This window comes from Dipodomys merriami, unplaced genomic scaffold (assembly GCF_024711535.1).
Source record: "Dipodomys merriami isolate MVZ:Mamm:240054 unplaced genomic scaffold, mDipMer1.0.p SCAF_642, whole genome shotgun sequence".
NCBI lineage: Eukaryota > Metazoa > Chordata > Mammalia > Rodentia > Heteromyidae > Dipodomys > Dipodomys merriami.
In genome coordinates this window covers 296,612-314,795 of record NW_027206227.1, presented here as the reverse complement: position 1 = coordinate 314,795, position 18,184 = coordinate 296,612, and positions in this window count along the sequence as shown.

The following is an 18,184-nucleotide window of genomic DNA, read 5'->3' as shown; positions in this document are numbered from 1 at the left end:
CTATCCATGTATTGCTGTTTTGGCCAAACTTGGGGCTTGATCTCAGTGCATGGGAACCACCTGATAGCTTCATAGGCTAGAGGCTTCTGTGCTCACACTCATCCAATCATGAATTGGGCCTGCTAGGCCCTGAGTTCAGATCCCAGCACTGCCAAAAATTTAATCTTTGAGTAAGAAGCCGAGTGTGATATATGTTTTCCTTTTCTGGGAGAGTCCAGGGTGTCAGGCATGATGGAGAACACATCTACAAATCTAGATGGTATGTGATATGATGTAAACAATGTAATAAATGGTATAGGTGTCATGAAAGTCAATAAAATAAATCATAAATAAATGAATAAAAAAGAAATAAAATGAATGACCACACTAAACGTAATATGGACTGAACATTTGTATAGAAGTATAAATCCTACCACACCAAACACGGTATCTACTGACCATCTGTATGGAAGTATAAATCCTATCTTTAAAATGTATATACGGAGTATGTTTTCCATGACTGAGGCTTGAATTCAGCCCACCCCCATGAGAAAGCAATGGCGGAAAATCCTGAGATACAGGAAAAGTCATGGAATGCGATTGATATCATCGAATAAGTAGTTAATGCATGATATGACTAGGAAATGATAGGCAAGACTCATGGGGTATCACTTATTTGTAAAGCAGTGTTGATTGAGCATGACAATACATCACAGTCATGAAATGAAGGCATCTGGAAAGATCCAAAAATCAGTAGACACATGGTAGATTGGATTCCATCACAGGTTATCATCTCTCCTACTCTATACAATTGTGTACTTATTTGCATACTACCTTCAACTTATGAATGGATGACTGCTGTGTGCCCTTCCCCCACACCCTCTCCTGGGGGTCCATCTCAGGTCCTGGGAACGGCCTTACTCCTTAGTGGCTCACAGACTGCTGTGCTCACATGGACCCATTCGTCAATTGGGTCTGCTGGTCCCCGAGTTGAGATCCCAGCAGTGCCAAAAGATTCATCCTGATGTCAGAAGCAAATTGATGCACCTGTGTTCCTTTCCTGTGCAAGTCCTGGGTCTCAGCTAGGATGGAGAATGCATGGGCCACCCTGTGGCCACGGAAATAGGGTGTTATCATGTGAGCCCAGTTATACCTGTCATCATATACTGAAGAAAATACACAATACATCCATGAATAGAATAGAATACAGAATAGAATAACTACACTAAATGCTAAATGCACAATGCAGTCCACACAGAGCTTTGAATATATATCCCATGTTTAAATGATGCATTCAGGACAATTGTGCCCCCCCCCCGGTGCTCGATCTCTGTTCCTGAGAACCGACCAGCTCCTTAGTGGCTCACAGTCTGGTGTGATCACGTGGATCCATTGGGCAGTTGGGCCTCCTAGGCCCAAAGTTCAAATCCCAGCCGTGCCAAAATTCACCCTGATGTGAGAAGCCAGTCATTGCACCAGTTTTCCTGTGCTGTGAAAGTCCTGGGTCTCATCTAGGATGGAGAATGTATACGAAACTCTATACTCATGGGAATAGTTTGTCATCCAGATCACCACAGTTATATCTGTTATCCTATAGTCAAGAAAATACACAACACATCAATGAATAAGACACAAAATAAAAGAATGACTACACCGAATGCAAGATGCTGCCCATCCATGTATGGAAATATAGATCCTCTGTTTAAATGATGAATTTATGACTATATTGGCCCCAACCAGAGCTTCATCTCAGGTCCTAGGAATGGCCTCCCTCCTTAGTGCCTCACAGGCTGGTGTGTTCACCATGACCCATTCACCAATTGAGCCTGCTAGGCCTTGAGTTCAAATCCCAACACTGCCAAAAGATTTACCTTGATATGAGAAGCCAATCGATCCACCTGTTTTCCTGTCCAATGAAAGTACTGGGTCTCAACGAGGATGGAGAATTCTATATAGACAACTCTATAACCATTCGAATGGGTTGTTATCCATGTCAGCATAGTTATATCTATCACCATACTCAATAAAATACACAATACATCCATGAATAAGACACAAAATAAAAAGAATAACTACATTGAATGCAAGATGCATACCACACTTGTAGGTAAAGAGAGATCCTATGTTTTAAAAAGGCAGGCTTGTTATTTTGTCCCGTGCTGGGGCTTCAAATCAGGCCCTGGACCAGGCCTGACATTGTAGTCTTCAAGGATGGTGAGATTTCCCTTCCCCTAAAGTGCAACAAAGCTACCCAGACCTCAGTTCAAATCCAAACACTGACAAAAGATTCATTCTGTTGTCAGAAGCCAGTCGTTGAACATGTTTTCCTCTCCTGTGAAAGTCCTGAGCTTCCACTAAGATGTAGAATGTATAGGCAACCCTATAACTATGGGAACAGGTTGTAATCCATGTCTGCATAGTTATACCTGTCACCATACTCAGTAACATGCACAATAATTACATGAATTCGACACAAATTAAGAAGTGCACTGAATGCAAGATGCTGTCCACACATGTATGTAAATATAGACCCTATGTTTAAATTATGAATTCATGACTATCTGGACCTCCCTGGGACTTGACGTCAGGTCCTGGGAAGGGCCTATCTGCTTCGTTGCTCACAAGCTGGTGTCCTCACCTTGACACTTTCCCCAATTGGGCCTGATAGGCTCTGAGTTCAAATCCCAACACTGCCAAAAGATGAATCCTGATGTGAGAAGCCCATCGATTCACCTATTTTCCTGTCCTGTGAGAGTCCTGAGTCACAGCTTGGATGGAGAATGCATAGGAAACCCTATAGCCAGGGCAATAGGTTGTCTTCCATGTAAGCACTGTTATATTTGTTACCTTTCTCAGTAAAATACACAATACTTACATAAGAAAGAAAATGAGGAGAAAAAGTACTCCAAAGGCAAGATGCTGTCCAAACATATATGTAAATATTGATCCTATGTTTTAATTATTAATTTATGACTATCGTGACCCACACTGGGGATCAATGTCAGATCCTGGGAATAGCCTAACTCCTTTGTTGCTTACAGGCTGGTGTGGTCACTTTGAACAATTCACCAATTGGTCCTGCTAGGCCCTGAGTTCAGATCCCAGCACTACCAACAATTGGATCATGCAGTAAGAAACCCAGTGTGAAACTTTTTTCCTTTTCTCTGAGAGTCCTGGGTGTTAGGCATGATGGAGAACACGTCTACAAATTTAGATTCCATGTGATAGGATGTCATCAATATAATAAAGGGAATGGGTGTCATCATAGTAAAATCAATGGTTAATAAATGAATAAAACAAAAAGTACAAGGAACAACCACACCAAACGTGTATGGACTGAACATCCATAGGTAAGTACAAACCCTGCATTTTCAATGTATATAAATAGTATGTTTTCCAAGGCTGGGGCTTGAATTTTGGCTTAGAGTACAGGCCTGACTTTCTTATCTTCAAGTACGGTGAGCTTGCCCTTCTAACACAGTGCTGCAGATTTACCCAGAACTTGAGTTCAAATCCAAAGCCTGGCAGAATAAACGGGGTGAATTGCAAGCCAGGGAGCTAATTTCTTTTAATTATTTTTTGCTCAGTAGGGGGTTTGAACTCAGGTTGTGGTAACTCTGCCTCAGCTTCGACACCCTATGCTGGGGTGCAGCCACTGAACATACAGTAGATCCTGAGATCCTAGACCCCCAAGCCTTGTGTGGCAAAAATGTACAGAAAAAATGCAGCGAGATGGCCTTTTTATGTTTTCTTCCTTTGCACGGTGACCCTCCTGGGTCTGAATGACACTGTTGCAAAGGGTACTTCACCTTGCATTGCTGAAGGTTGTCAGACTATTGAGGAAGTCATAGGTCCACGTGGCAATGTAGGCCTTGATTTCAAATCCTAGTCCTGACACCAATCAATGGCAGGAGATACTAAGAGACTCGTTCCCATCCATGGGAATAACAAGGTAATATTATCAATGTCACAGTTGAATGAGTTGATGGTGAATGATGCTCCTATAAAATTAGACAGCATCATTTCAGAAGACTGATTTTATTTAATATTTATGAAGCATTAAAATAATACTATTACTTACAGAATGTAATAATTTCAGGATATTGATTGATTTACTTAATAGTTTGTTAAGAATGAAAACAATAACATTAATTATATGGAGGCATTATAAATACCCAAGAATTGTTAGGAATGTAGTCTATATAACCAAATAATGTATAGACATCTCTGGCACTCTATAAAGATATATATTTATTAGTGTACTACCATCTGCATGTCAATCTGTTCTTATTTTGTCAACCGCTGGGGCTCGATCTCAGGTACTCAGAACTGTCTGTCAGCTCAATTTGCCACAGGATGCCAGGCTGACACTCACCCATTCATGAATTGGGCCTTGTAGGCTGTGAGTTCAGATGCCAGCACGCCCAAAAAATGAATCATGTAGTAAGAAGTTGATGCTGACACGTTTTCCTTTCCTGTGAAAGTCCTGGGTGTCAGGAAGGATGTGCAATACATATGCAAACCTATATCCTATGTAATCAATGTAATCACTGTTCTATGAGTCATAATAGTCAATAAAATGAGAAGTCAATACATGAATAAAACAAAAAATAAATAACTACACTGAATGCAATATAGAATCAACATATGTATATAAATATAAATCATATATTTAAAATGTACAAAAATATGATGTTTTCTAGTGGTGGGCATCGATTTCAGGACTAAGGAAGAGACTTTGAATTTCTTGAATTCAAGGAGGCAAGTTTCTGTAGAGAGCTGCGAGAGGCCGCACCTGGAAGATGGCGCCGGCTTCCGCCCTCTGCCTTCCCGATGGCGAGTGCTCTCTGTGGTAAACAACTCCTTATATGTCTAAGGCAAAGAATCTGGCTTGCTTCCGTGCACCTGAACCTATTGGTGGTTCTCACTTGGCGTATCAGGGTTGGTTACCAGCGGGTATTTAAGGCTGTGGGGAATTCTCCCCAGGGTTGGGGTCAGAAGATTGCTCAAAGGTCCTGAATAAACTGCAGAGAGAAGAGTTCGGTGTCGTGTCTTCCTTGGTGGTCGAGGCAGTAGCGACACGTGGTGGTCCGTACGGGGACTCAGCCATAACCCCAACGAGGACTCAGAACTCTCTGCCGTCAGGGTGGTGCACCGGTAAGTTCCCAGGTAAAAGGGGAATTCGCGACAAGAGCAGGGGGGGGGGGGATTTTTTGCTCTTCTCTGTAGATAGAGAGCGAGATCCCGGGGCTAGTCAATAGAGTAGCCAAAAGTAAAAGTAAAAGTTTGTTTACCAGCTTTAAATGTTTAAAACATGGCTGCTTCTTCTTCGCACCCAATTTTTTTGTCTGTCAATGAGCTACTGCACTCAAAAAAGTTAAAAATAAAAAAGAGTAGAGAGATTTTTGGATGAATGTGACATCGTTGCCCCGTCGTTCGCTGTCTCCGGAAGCCTCCTCACCGTGGCCTCTTGGGAGAAACTAGGGAGGGACCTAGATTTTGCCTCTGAACAAGGAACGCTTAAGAGCGGAGTGAGACCAATATGGAAACTGATAAGAGGCTGTCTTGAGGACCAGCGTTGCAGTGAGGTGGTAGAGAATGGTCAGACCGCCCTAGTAATGCTGCAGGAAGAAAGATCGGAAAGGGCAGACAGCGAAAAGGAGGAGAACGGGGGGGGGGTTATATTCCGATCTTGCTGAACTAGAGACCTCTGAGTCTACAGATTTAGAGAAACTACAATCACTCATACAACAAATAGAGAAAAAAAAAGATAAGAAAGAGGAGGAAAGGGAAGGAGAGAGAGGACCCAGATAAAGACGAATGCACGCCTTTCATGTGCCATGCCGCAACCTCGGCCTCTCCGCTTTATGCGGAGGACCGTGGAAGTGGCAACCCCAGCTGTTCTTTCAGCCCAGGCATGTGGAAAGCGGTCAGAACCGAGTTACATCTAGCCTGTCCAATATTTCAGGATCCACAGGGACAGTGGTATCATGAACCCTTAGATTTTAAGGTTATAAAATCTTTAGCTGAGTCTGTGCGGACATACGGAATCATGGCCTCCTTTACTGTGGCCCAGGTGAAGGCCCTAAACAGACACTGCATGACACCCGGTGATTGGAGTGGGCTCGCACGAGCTTGTTTGAGCCCAGGTCAGTATTTAGATTGGAAGGTCTTTTTGATTGAATTTGCTAGTGAAGAGGCTGCGGCCAATCAGGCTGCGGGAAACCCAGCTTGGGACAGAGATATGCTGCTTGGACAGGGGAGATTTGCCAATCAGCAGATAGGCTACCCGGTTCAAGTTTATGAAGAAATCAATAAAATTGGCATAAAGGCATGGAAGGCCTTACCAAATAATGGCGAGGTAAGTGGCAATCTCACCATAATCCTGCAGGACTCTACGGAGCCGTTTTCGGACTTTGTTGCCCGTATGGTCGAGGCCGCTGGCAGAATTTTTGGTGACCCAGACGCAGCCATGCCATTAATTAAACAGCTTGTTTACGAGCAATGCACTAAAGAATGCAGAGCTGCCATAACCCTATATAAGAATAAGGGACTAGAAGCATGGATGAAAGTTTGCAGAGAGCTGGGCGGACCACTAACTAATGCTGGATTAGCTGCTGCTGTGGTGCAATTAACCCAGAAGGGGCTGGGAAGGTGGCTCAGTGGTAGAGCGCTTGCCTTGCATGCCTGAGGCCCTGGGTTCGATTCCTCAGCACCACATAAGCAAAAAGAAAAAGCCAGAAGTGACGCTGTGGCTCAAGTGGTAGAGCTCTAGCCTTGAGCTGAAGAGCTGAGGGACAGTGCCCAGGCCCAGAGTTCAGGCCCAGGAAAAAACCTATTCAAAAAACGCTGCAAATTTGGCTAAACAGTTGTCTAGTTATCTTTTAGGTAATTGAACTGGGGAGTTCGACAGCCTGATGGAACAGCTCAGGGTTGCCATCGTCACGGTGAACTCGACACGAGTGGATGCCGGATTGGCGGAGGGGTTATCTTCATGGATCTCCGCTGCTATGAATCATCTTAAGGAGTGGGTGGCTTTGGGAGCCCTGACAGGCCTCCTGGTGTTAGCCTCCTTGGTATGTCTGTGGTGCATTTGCCAAATTAGAGGTTCTCAACGTCGCAGTGAAGCCATGATTATCCAAGCCTTTACAACCATTGGAGCAGGTCAGTCCCCCCTAGCGTGGCTTGCCACCCTAAAACAATGAACACAGATTGCAAAGCCAAAGTATTGCAGTCGAGAGGCATGAGTTTTGCCCTCGAGGAGAGCATGTTTGATTGCACACGGGTTCGATTCGCCTTTTCCTGTCCTTGTGAAAAACGAATCAATGGACAGGCTGAGTCATCCCTAGAGAAGGCTCCCTCTGGGAGAAGGCTTGTATGCAGTCCTTGCGTTGCACAACAGGGATCAGACCTCTGTTCTCATCTGTGTTCTTTAAACAAAAAAGGGGGAACTGTAGAGAGCTGCGAGAGGCCGCACCTGGAAGATGGTGCTGGCTTCCGCCCTCCGCCTTCCAGATGGCGAGTGCTCTCTGTGGTAAACAACTCCTTATATGGCTAAGGCAAAGAATCTGGCTTGCTTCCGCGCACCTGAACCTATTGGTGGTTCCCACATGGTGTATCAGGGTTGGCTACCCAGCGGGTACTTAAGGCTGTGGGGAATTCTCCCCGGGGTTGGGTCAGAAGATTGCTCAAAGGTCCTGAATAAACTGCAGAGAGAAGAGTTCGGTGTCGCATCTTCCTTGGTGGTCGAGGCGGTAGCAACAAATTTCCCCTTTTTACACAGTGCAACAGCAGGGATACCTAGGCCACCAGTTCAAATTCCAGTCCTGGCAGGAGAAAAAATAGCATCTCCATGCTATGTGATGCCCAATTCATAGGTATTTCATTTGGCCTCCATTTAAAGAATGTGATTGTTTAAATGCTTAATAAAGTATTAATTAATATTGACCAGTGTCCTATAATGTAATTGCGTATAGTTTTATCCTCAAATCATTCAAGTACTGCCCATTTAATCATGGTATACATCACATTCCTTTGGTAGTCATATGAATAGGAATGAGTTTCATAGGATCTCCTGCCATTTGTTGGTGGTAGGACCAGGATTCAAACTGTGGGCTCCAGCTCCTACCACTTCAACCTGAGGATAGGGAATTCACAGGTCTGTCCAAGAACATCAGCAAAACCAATGATTAGCCAGGCATCAGTGGCTCTCAGCAGTCTTCCTTAAAACTTACAAGGTTGTGAAAGGAGGATCATGGTCAAAGTCACCCTAGACAGGAAAGCCCTTGAGACTCCTGTCGAACTAGAGCCAACAAAGCCAGAAGTAAAGCCATGTGGATCCAGTGGTAGAGAGCCAGCTTTGATCAAAAGCAACTCACAGATTGTGCCCAGATCCTGAGTTCAAGGTCTGGGAACAAACAGACATAGACAACAATCTGTGCAGCCATTCGGCTAAAGCAGGTCACCCTCTTGTGCCCAACTGGCATGGACAGAGTTCCCTGGGAAATGGGCTGCGTCATTTTGACTCCTCCCATTCTGCCTGCATCACACGATTCCAGCCACACCCCCATTGTTTCATGGTTCTTTCTGACCAATGGGATACAAGAATGATGGCCACGCCCACATTCCATGCCGACCAGTAGCACCATGATTCCCTCTGTTTGTTGACACCACTACCAGCAGTTGAGAAAGGTAGAGGTGGCTGAGTGGTGAGCAAAATACTCGAGGCCTAGGAGGAAAGGGCTTCCTCAGGCCCATCATGTGCCTGCCTGCACTCTGGCCCCCTCCCCCCCTTCCCCATGGAGCAGCATTTCAAACCTGGTGCTGTGGGCTCAGACTCATGGTTTCCTCAGGCAATGGTGCAATGGTGTGCCACGAGCCAGCTTGCGGCCCTGACCTGGTCCTGGCTCCCCTGTCCTCTGCTCAGGGCCTGAGCGTGTGTCATGCCTCTGCCATTGCTGCTTGCCCCACCTGTAGCAGCTCCCAACAGCTTCTGCCAGCAACACATGTGAGTGGCTGCCACACATCCCTGCACCCTGCACCCCATATCACCTCCTCTCTGACCTGGACCCTCGCCTCCCCTGTGCCCCACAGTCTGGCCCACGCCATGCCACAAATGTGCCCCAGGGGTAGGGGTGGGTGTTGACCCGAGGATCTCACCCCCATCCCCAGCGGCTAGTGTCCCAGGAAACCAGGAGATATATGGTTGGGTGAGGAGTGGGCACCACAGATCCCTTGGCCTGGAGTAGTGGGAGCCACACTGCCGCACATTTTCACCCCTCCTCTCCCTGGTGAAAACCTGGTGGCTTTAGTCAGAGGTAGGGAGGAGCATGTCTACACCTGCCTTCTGGGGTCTTTTTCTTTTTTTCTGGGGATGGGAGGTGTTGGATGCAGAATATAGACACCCTTCCTGTGTGAGCTCTTGTGTTCTGTGTTCGGTCAACGTTTCCCCTGAAGACAGAGAAACACATAGAGAGAGACATAGAGAGACAGAGAGAGAGAGAGATAATCTTTTTCCTTGTACAGCCTGACTGTGCTCAGGTGAGTGATCAGTTGGCAAATTGCAGGTGCTGCATGGATGAGTCTTCTGTCACTGGTCTGGATGTGTGTGTGTGTGTGTGTGTGTGTGTGTGTGTGTGTGTGTGTGTGTGTGTGTGTGTGTGTGTGTGTGTGTAGAATTGGGTTGTAACAAGGAGGCAGAATGCTTTGGTAACTTCTACCTGCTATCTTTGAGGCATGTATGGGCTTCACAGCTGAGGTCTGGGGGCCTGGAAAGGTGAGAGGCTTGAAGGGGACCCAGCACTGTTAAATTACAAGAACAAGGGATCTGTGTGCAATGGAGCTGGGTACTTTCTTGAGCCTGATTGGTGGCAGTGGGAGATTTGGAGGACCTGGGAGTCTGGCCTGCAGGGGATGGCTTCCCAAGGGGACAGAGACCATGACCAACACTTAGTAAGGATACGACTTCTGCTAGTATGGAGCGCAACAGCATAGATCAGACTCTGGGTCTTCTCATCATGATGTCTGATGGGTGAGGCCAACCCTATCTTAAATCTTGAGCTGTGATCTTCATATCTCAGCCTCCTGAGTATCTAGGATTATAGGCATGAGCCTCTGGCACTGGGATTCTGGTTCTTTTTGGTATTTTAGGGTTAGACCTAAAGACCTTAGGCTTGCCAGTCAGGTCTTCTACCATGCGAGTCAAGCATTTCTGTCTTGGGCATTTCTGAGATGGAGAAGTAATATATGCTCATGCTGGGCTGGATCATGGTCCTCCTATCTGTGACAGGCATGAGCCACCAGGCCCGGTCTTCTGTAGTTGGGATGGTAGACATGTAGCACCACGCTCAGTCATTAGTTTAGATGGATTGTCCCAAACAAAGTCCACAGCAGCCGATTCTTGACCAGAGGTGAAGCTCTGGGTTGGGCCTCAACCATTGGACTTCAATCTCCTCATGGTACAGTTGAGGAAACAAAGGATTAATACAGAGGGATATCTGGAACAGGGACAGGCACAGAGGGAGGGGCCATCTGATCCTTTTCTTCGCAATTCTGTGACCATATGATAGGAAGATTCCCAGAAAGATCTCAGATGGTGTGTGTTATTAATGGTGAGACAGGTATAGGATTATGAAACAAAACATGGCTCTCTTTCTTTATTACCCTATCCCCATGAGCAACAGGATCCTTCATTTTGTTCACTTTTGAAGCTGGGGAAACTGAGGCACAGAGAAGCCAGGTGACCTACTAATGACTCCTAGCTGACAGGAAGCTCGGCCTGACTTCTCTGCCATGCTCCTTAGGACAATGGGCGCTATTCAGTCCACTTCTTGTGGTGGGAAGTCCACTTCTTTCCAGTCATGGGGCTTGAACTTTGGGCCTGGGGCAGCTCCCCGAGCTCCTCAGCTCAAAGCTAGTACTCTACCACTTGCATCACAGCACCACTTCCAGTTTTCTGGTGGTTTTTGGAGATAAGAGTTTCACAGGTGTTCCTGCCGGGCTGGCTATAAACCACGATCTTCATATCTCAGCCTCCATTGTACTTAGGATTATAGGCCTGAGCCACCGGCACCTGGCTTAAGTGTAATTCTGACCTACTTTCTTTCTCTTATTCTCTCAGGAACTGATTCAATGGGTGGTGGAGGAGGTGGCCCAGCATCGCCATATGGTTGGAACCAAGGTGGCCCTCTCATTCTGGAGGTAGACTGTGGGTCAGGCTCTGTCTTGCTCACTCTGTTGTACCAGCTCCAAGAGGTAAATCCCTCTGTGCCCTGGCTACACTGTGACAGTAATCCATTGCCCAACTAGCCTTACTGGACTCAGTACTGTGTTCAATGTTCTTTTCTAGCAAAAATTTCTGGTTAAAATTATGATACATAGTTACAGAATGAAAATATAATGCCATCTTAAGAAAGTCATTTAGGGTTCTGGGAATGTGGCTTCATGGTATGGTGATTGCCTAGCATGCATGAAACCCTGGGTTCAATTCCTCAGTACCACATAAATTGAAAAGGAAACACTGGAAGTGGTCCTGTGCCTCAAATGGTGGATGGTTAGCCTTGAGGAAAAAAAAAATCTGAGGAATAATTCCCAAGCGCTGAGTTTTAGCTCGAGGACTGCCAAAACAAAAACAGCAACAACAACAACAACAGTCTAAGTGAGATTTGGAAACTCTTTTGGCAAGTCATCGCACCAAAAGGGCAGAGGCTAATTAACAGTTGTGACAGAAGAGAAGGAATAACTCCAGATGGAAAGAAAAAATGATAGTAACTAAGGTATAGCAGAAACCGTTCTAGGAAACCATTTTTGGATATTGAAGAACTAGTTATCAACTAGGCTTATTCCTCATTGCCTTTAGCATTCAAAATCTCCTAGGCTAGTTCTTAATCTCTGTGTGATAAATGTACCTCCTTCTATGCTGTTCTTTCATACCTGATCTACTTTGCTTTCTAAAAATCTGTCTTTCTATATTTCTCTGTGAACATTTTCTGATACTAAATACACCTACAAAGATGAAAGAGGATGCTAATGTAAGAGTCCCATGGCTCATGGGTCATTAATGTAACAAAATGGGAAAGGAGGACATATTTATTGCTAACTCAATCATTCTGACAAGCTTCAATGTAACATCATTTGGTTCAGATTTACATTCTTTGTCTACATAGTGACATTAAGTGCACATAAATGCAAATATGAGCCGGGTGTTGGTGGCTCATGTCTGTAATCCTAGCTACTGAGGAGGTTGAGACCAGAGGATTGTGGTTCAAAGCCAGCCTGGTCAGGAAAGTCCATGAAACACTTACCTTCAATTAACTCCAGAAACTCGGAAGTGGTGCTGTAGCTAAAGAGGTAGAGTGCTCAATTTGTGCTGAAAAGCTGAGAGACAATGCCCAGGATCAATATTCAATAATCACAACCAACAAAAAATTACAAATATGGCTTTAAGTTTCCCTCAAAGGAATGATGAAGTCAATAGTAATCTTCCCAAATGATTTAGTAGTGCACCTACTTTTGCTGAGTTATTTGTTATGGCTTCTTTGCTAAACATATTCTCTTTTTTAAAAATTGTCAAATAGTAACTTTATAATAAACTTCATCTAATATTTCATGGTTCAAAAGAGAAGTACATACAGTTGAGGTCACTTAGCTTTCTTACTGTCTTAGTTCATAGCCAACCCAGGCAAGAGAGTCTGTCAACCCTTATCTGTAATTAAACACCAAAAAAGCCAGAAGTGGAGGTTTGGCTCAAGCAGCGGAGTATTGGTTTGGGCCACTTTGGAAAAAAAGACAACTGTTCAGGGACAGGGGCCAGTCTCTAAGTTCAAGCCGGAGAACTAAATAAACAAGGAAACAAAACAAACCCTGGGTATTTCTTTGGGACTCTCCTTAAAATAGTGGTGGTCCGAAAATAGGCTGCTTTTGCTGATCATACTCACTGGATCCTGCTTTTTTGGAATCCTTATTGCTATGTAAAACTCAGGACTTGACTAAAGGAATTGATAACTGATTCCTGCAACAAGAGAATCATCTCAGGAGTGAAACATCCATCCATAAGACACTTCAAAACCTCCATATCTTTGCTTCTTTGCAATAGAACATTTTTAAAATAAAGTGACTTCCTTTTGTTCTATACTGGCCTTCAAATGACATATTGTTTCCTTTTCTTATACTCTCAACCAGAAGTTCACAGACAAGTTTTATATGAGTAAAGGACACACTCACAAAAGTCAGGGACAGAGTTTCCTTCCAGCCTAGGATCCTTTTCTTATATAGTAAAAAGGAAAGCAATAGTTAACTTGAACTTTGTCATTTCACTATATTCAATTCCTCTCCTAGGATCAGTTTCCACATCCAGTAACAGTTACTTCCACTTACTTCCAGTAACAATCTATGGTGCTGCTCCAGAAATAAATGAATGTTTTCTGGCTTCATTGAAATAGCACAAGGATACTTTTGGCCATGAGGTAACACGTGTTTCAGAGACAACTTAGTAAAGAGAAATGAAATTTAAATTGCTTATAAATACATTATCCATGAGAACATTTTGTTCAAACTTCCTATGTGTTCTGTCAATTAAGGTGAATTTTAAATGGGAAGAAGGTTCTCAGATCATTTTTGTGAGTCTATGTGCTGTACATTAATTTCCCAAGTGTACATGAGTTAAGAGTAAGAGAAACAATAGCAACTATGGGAGAAAAAGAAGTTCTGTGTTTATGTACAAGTGTTCAATAAAATATAGAAGACTCAACAAATAAGAAAACATTGAAAAATAAAGCCAAATCCAATATGTAGATTTATGGGAGTGATATAGAGAAAGCATTACTCCTATGTGGAACATGAAGCATGAGACCACTGCCTTTCTAAATCATGCTTGCTAATCACATAAATGTGCAAAAAGGAGAATGGAAGAATGATTCTGTTTCCAATGCAAGTCACATATAGGAGAGTAGATGTAACTGGAAAAAAAGAATCCATCTTGAGAGAACAGGAATTATACCAGCAATGAACCTGGTGGCTAAGATCACATTTCTTATTCTTTCCTTTTCGTATATTCTTTTTGTTGTTGTTTTTGTTGTTTGTGGCCCTTGAAATATAGGACAGGTTGCTGTCCCTCAGCACTTCAGCTCAAGGCTAGTGCTCTTCCACTTGAGCCACAGTGCCACTTCCAATTTTCTAGTAATTATTGGAGAAAAGAGTCTCCAGGACTTTCCTACCCGTGCTGGCTTTAAACCCCAATCCTCAGATTTCACAACAACTTGGTTTAGGATCACATATGTAATGTATATGTTCATCTATCTTTATATGAATTCTTGAGTTAAAAATCTGGGCTACAGGTTAGACTTTACACTCACAAAAGTGTTTGAAGTTTAAAAGTTGATACTCCTGGAAAAATAAAACCTAAGAATGTAAAGGAGTCTGGGAAGTTCAATTGGCATTTAGCTTGGACAGTATAGGCTTTGAGACACTACCTATAATTAATCAGCCAAAAGCTGGAATACCAGTCAAGAGCAACATTGCTGAATAAGAGCTTTAGGTTTTTGCATACGTACATTCGAACATACACATACACACAGAGGCACTTATAGGTGCACACAAAAAGACACAAATGAAACAACTCTCAGAATATGTAGAAAAGTTAGAAAACAATAGAAAATAAGTCCTGAGTAAGATTAGAATCAAATGATAATTTTAAATATTAGAAAGCCTTCAAGTGATCTTTCCCCCAGAATTTGAGAATATTACATAGGTAGGGACAGAGATAGTAAGAGAGTCAAGTAATCATTATTATTATAAGATCCATGGTAGAATGAATCAGGGAACTCTGCAGGTGCATCTGAAAATGTTCATATCCTGTGTCAAATGTTAAAACGTCTTTGAAAATAGTACATAAACAGTCTGAGCATTCAGTCTAGTGGATAAGATCATAGGAGAAGTTCAGAATTGCTAGTCTGTTTCTAGATTAAATAAACAAACTATGGCAGGGCAAAGTGCTACAAACTTGGAATTATAGCACTCAAACAGGAGAATAGAGAGTGGAATTACATAACGATACCTTCCCTGGACCAGGTAGAATAATTTTGTCTCAGTAAAACAAACCAAACAACAAAAATGGAATACACAGTTGGAAGTTTGGGCTAATTTTGTCATTATGATTTGAGAAGTCAAGTTTCCTATTGAATGCAACTCATATATATCCTCACTTGTGTTTTAAATGCTCTCATCATTACAGAACATTCCTAGATGAAAAATAGCTCATGATTCCCATCCAAAAATTTGCAAAAGTAAGTAAGCCTCATTCTGTTGGATTCCAAATTAATGTTGAAGTATTACAAAAGCTTAAATCTGGAGAAATAGGAAAGTTCATCTAATGTAGGACTTTGTAGACCTTGTTAAATTAGAATTTAGATTTAAAATATATTTTTTGGTTTTGTTTGTAATTTCATATTCTATAGTATACTACAAAATTATTTTTAAGTAGAGGGATTAATTGAAAAATTCACAAATGATTCTGGCATTCTATTTGTCTACATATTCTTTCAAGAGAGTTATAATTAGAACATAGTAAATAGATAATTCCCACAGTTCATATATACTATGTTAATGTGAATAATCTAGACAGAGTTGCCAAAAAATGGATGACATTAATTTATACATTTAGAAAAACCAATTTTTTAAGGATTTGGTTTAATATGGTATGAAGAGAGTAATTGTGTGACATCTTCTTTCTTCTACCTATATGTAACACAGGAAGTCATTTCCTTATTTACGTGCCTCTGTATACATGGAGAAAAATGCTAGGTTTGGGGTTTGTTTTCAATTTTGTTTTTGTTTTATTGGTTCATCCTAGAGCTTGAACTCTTGGCCTGGACAGTGTCTCAGAGCCTGTTGATGCTCAAGTCTCATGCCCTACCACTTCAACCTCAGTGCCACTTGAGTCTGGCTTTTCTGGAGAATTTTTTTGGAGATAAGATTCTAAGAAACCGTCCTGCCTGGGTGGGCTTTGAAACATAATTTTTTTATCTTAGCATCCTGAATATCTATGATAGTTAAAAAAGTATAAATATAAAAAATATTTGCAAGTGTTCTGATCTCAAGAATACTAGCGGAGGAAAAATGATGCAGCTCAATGTATTGTAGTGTTCTTTTCAGAACAAGGAGGGCGTCACATTAGCAGAGGTGTAGTATTTTTTTCAAAATAGAGATAAGGTATTCATGATGTGAATTAAGGAATTTTAAGGTGCCCCTTAAAAGTTGGAAACTGTTGGGCTAGGATGACTTTATGGCATAAATCTTGGGATTGATGGTCATAGAAATAATAGCTTAATCTGATAAACAATAGCTTACTCTTGAAGAATTAGTTATTACACATGCTTCATAGTTTTATCCTCTACCAGAATGTGGCTATTTTTCTGTTGACTTCTCAGTCTGTAACACCCCATTGGAAACTACATATATTGCAGAATTATATTACATGCAAACAGGTACTGTTTGGAATCTCTCAGAAATGTTAAGAATTTAAAAATGAGTAGTTATTAGTCATAGGAATTTTGAAGAACACATATATTCTGTCCTCTTAACAACTTACTTACTTTTAAAAGTTATGGGTTTCCATAGCATTAAACAGGTTTCTGTTTTAGAATGAGAAAGTACTAAATTTATTCTTTTTTGAAAATTTTGGCAAGTATATTGTGAAAATATTGTCTAGTTGGATAACATTCAAGTTGATCACCCTCTGATAAATAAGGGGTAATTAATTCAAATTAGATGCCAAATAGTATTGATTTTTAAAATATTACTACATAAAGAATATTATTTCCTGTGCCAATACAGTGAAATTATATTTTACGCAGCTTATTTTTCAATTTTATTATCAAAGTGATGTACAGTGGGGTTACAGTAATTGTAAGGTATTAAATCATAACTTTTCAAATTTGTTAACCTTCTCTTATTTTCTCATAGTTTTCCTTCACCCCTTCATCCCTCACAAGTTGTAATGTACATTTCCAATATACTGTCTTGTGAGTATTGCTATTGCATTGGTTTGCCTTTTGTCTTTTGTCTCACCATTATGCTTTACCTCTTCCCTTCGCTAATTAAGGTAAATGTATATACAATACAAAATGATATACAGGAAGGATAAACCATAGGGGGAAAACCCAAAGAAAACAGAAATCACATAGTTCATCAAAAACAACAACCACAAATGAAAAAATCTGGTTCCATATCTTGGAATTAATTTTGCTTAGCATCAGCTAATATGGTTATATATATGCATAACAAAGCCACTGGAATATAATAGCTGCATGGATAATATATCATGAAAATAACATGTTAACTTTTTGATGGTAATGGTGGAATTAGGATTGGTGAATTCACGGTTCTGATAAAGGATTTTCAAGAGTTTTAAAGTTTTGACAGGTAAATTTTAATTGTTCAAAATTTTAACAACTTAGCCTATTACAAAAATTTAAATTGCCTGGAAGAATAGTTTTCATGCAAAGAAATCCAAGGAGACTTAGTAGAGAGGGAGCAATGTGGATGAAGATGGCTCTTTTTCACACTAAACAAACAAACCTGTAAATCCTGTAGGGTCCCTTGGAATTATCCTTACCCCGGAAATATATTTTCACTGTTTGACACAAGGTTGTATTGGAATTTAAATTCAAAATTCTTAAAAAATAAGGCATCAAAATTTGTGAATTTACCTTTAATTACCAAAGAGTAATTCTCTGAAAAAGATAATTTGAGTCAAACAATTTAGGGAGAAAGTGCCCTTCACAATGAAAGAAGGTGTTGGGATTACACATTTTTGTTTGTAACACTTTCCACAATGTCTTTGGATGTGAAGCAGTGAAACACAGAAAAAAATCTGATTGGATACTTCAAACCAATGATTTCACATTTCTAAATGGCTCACAAAAGTAATATCCTTATTAATATGAGATAGTGAATACTTCTGTTATTACATATGCCAAAAAGTTCAGAAAAGAATTGAGCAAATGGAAAAGTTAATAAAAAAAAGTTTTGTTAGAAGACTTAGCTAAGCATATTGTATTCAGCAGTGAAGGGAGGCCAAAACTTTTTGATATAAATTGTGTTAGTATTTTTACTCCCTAAAGAGAGTTTACAGAGCCTATTTGGCTCACTACAATGCAGAACTGATTGAATGAAGACATGAAAATAAATTCCACGTCCAAATGAGGCA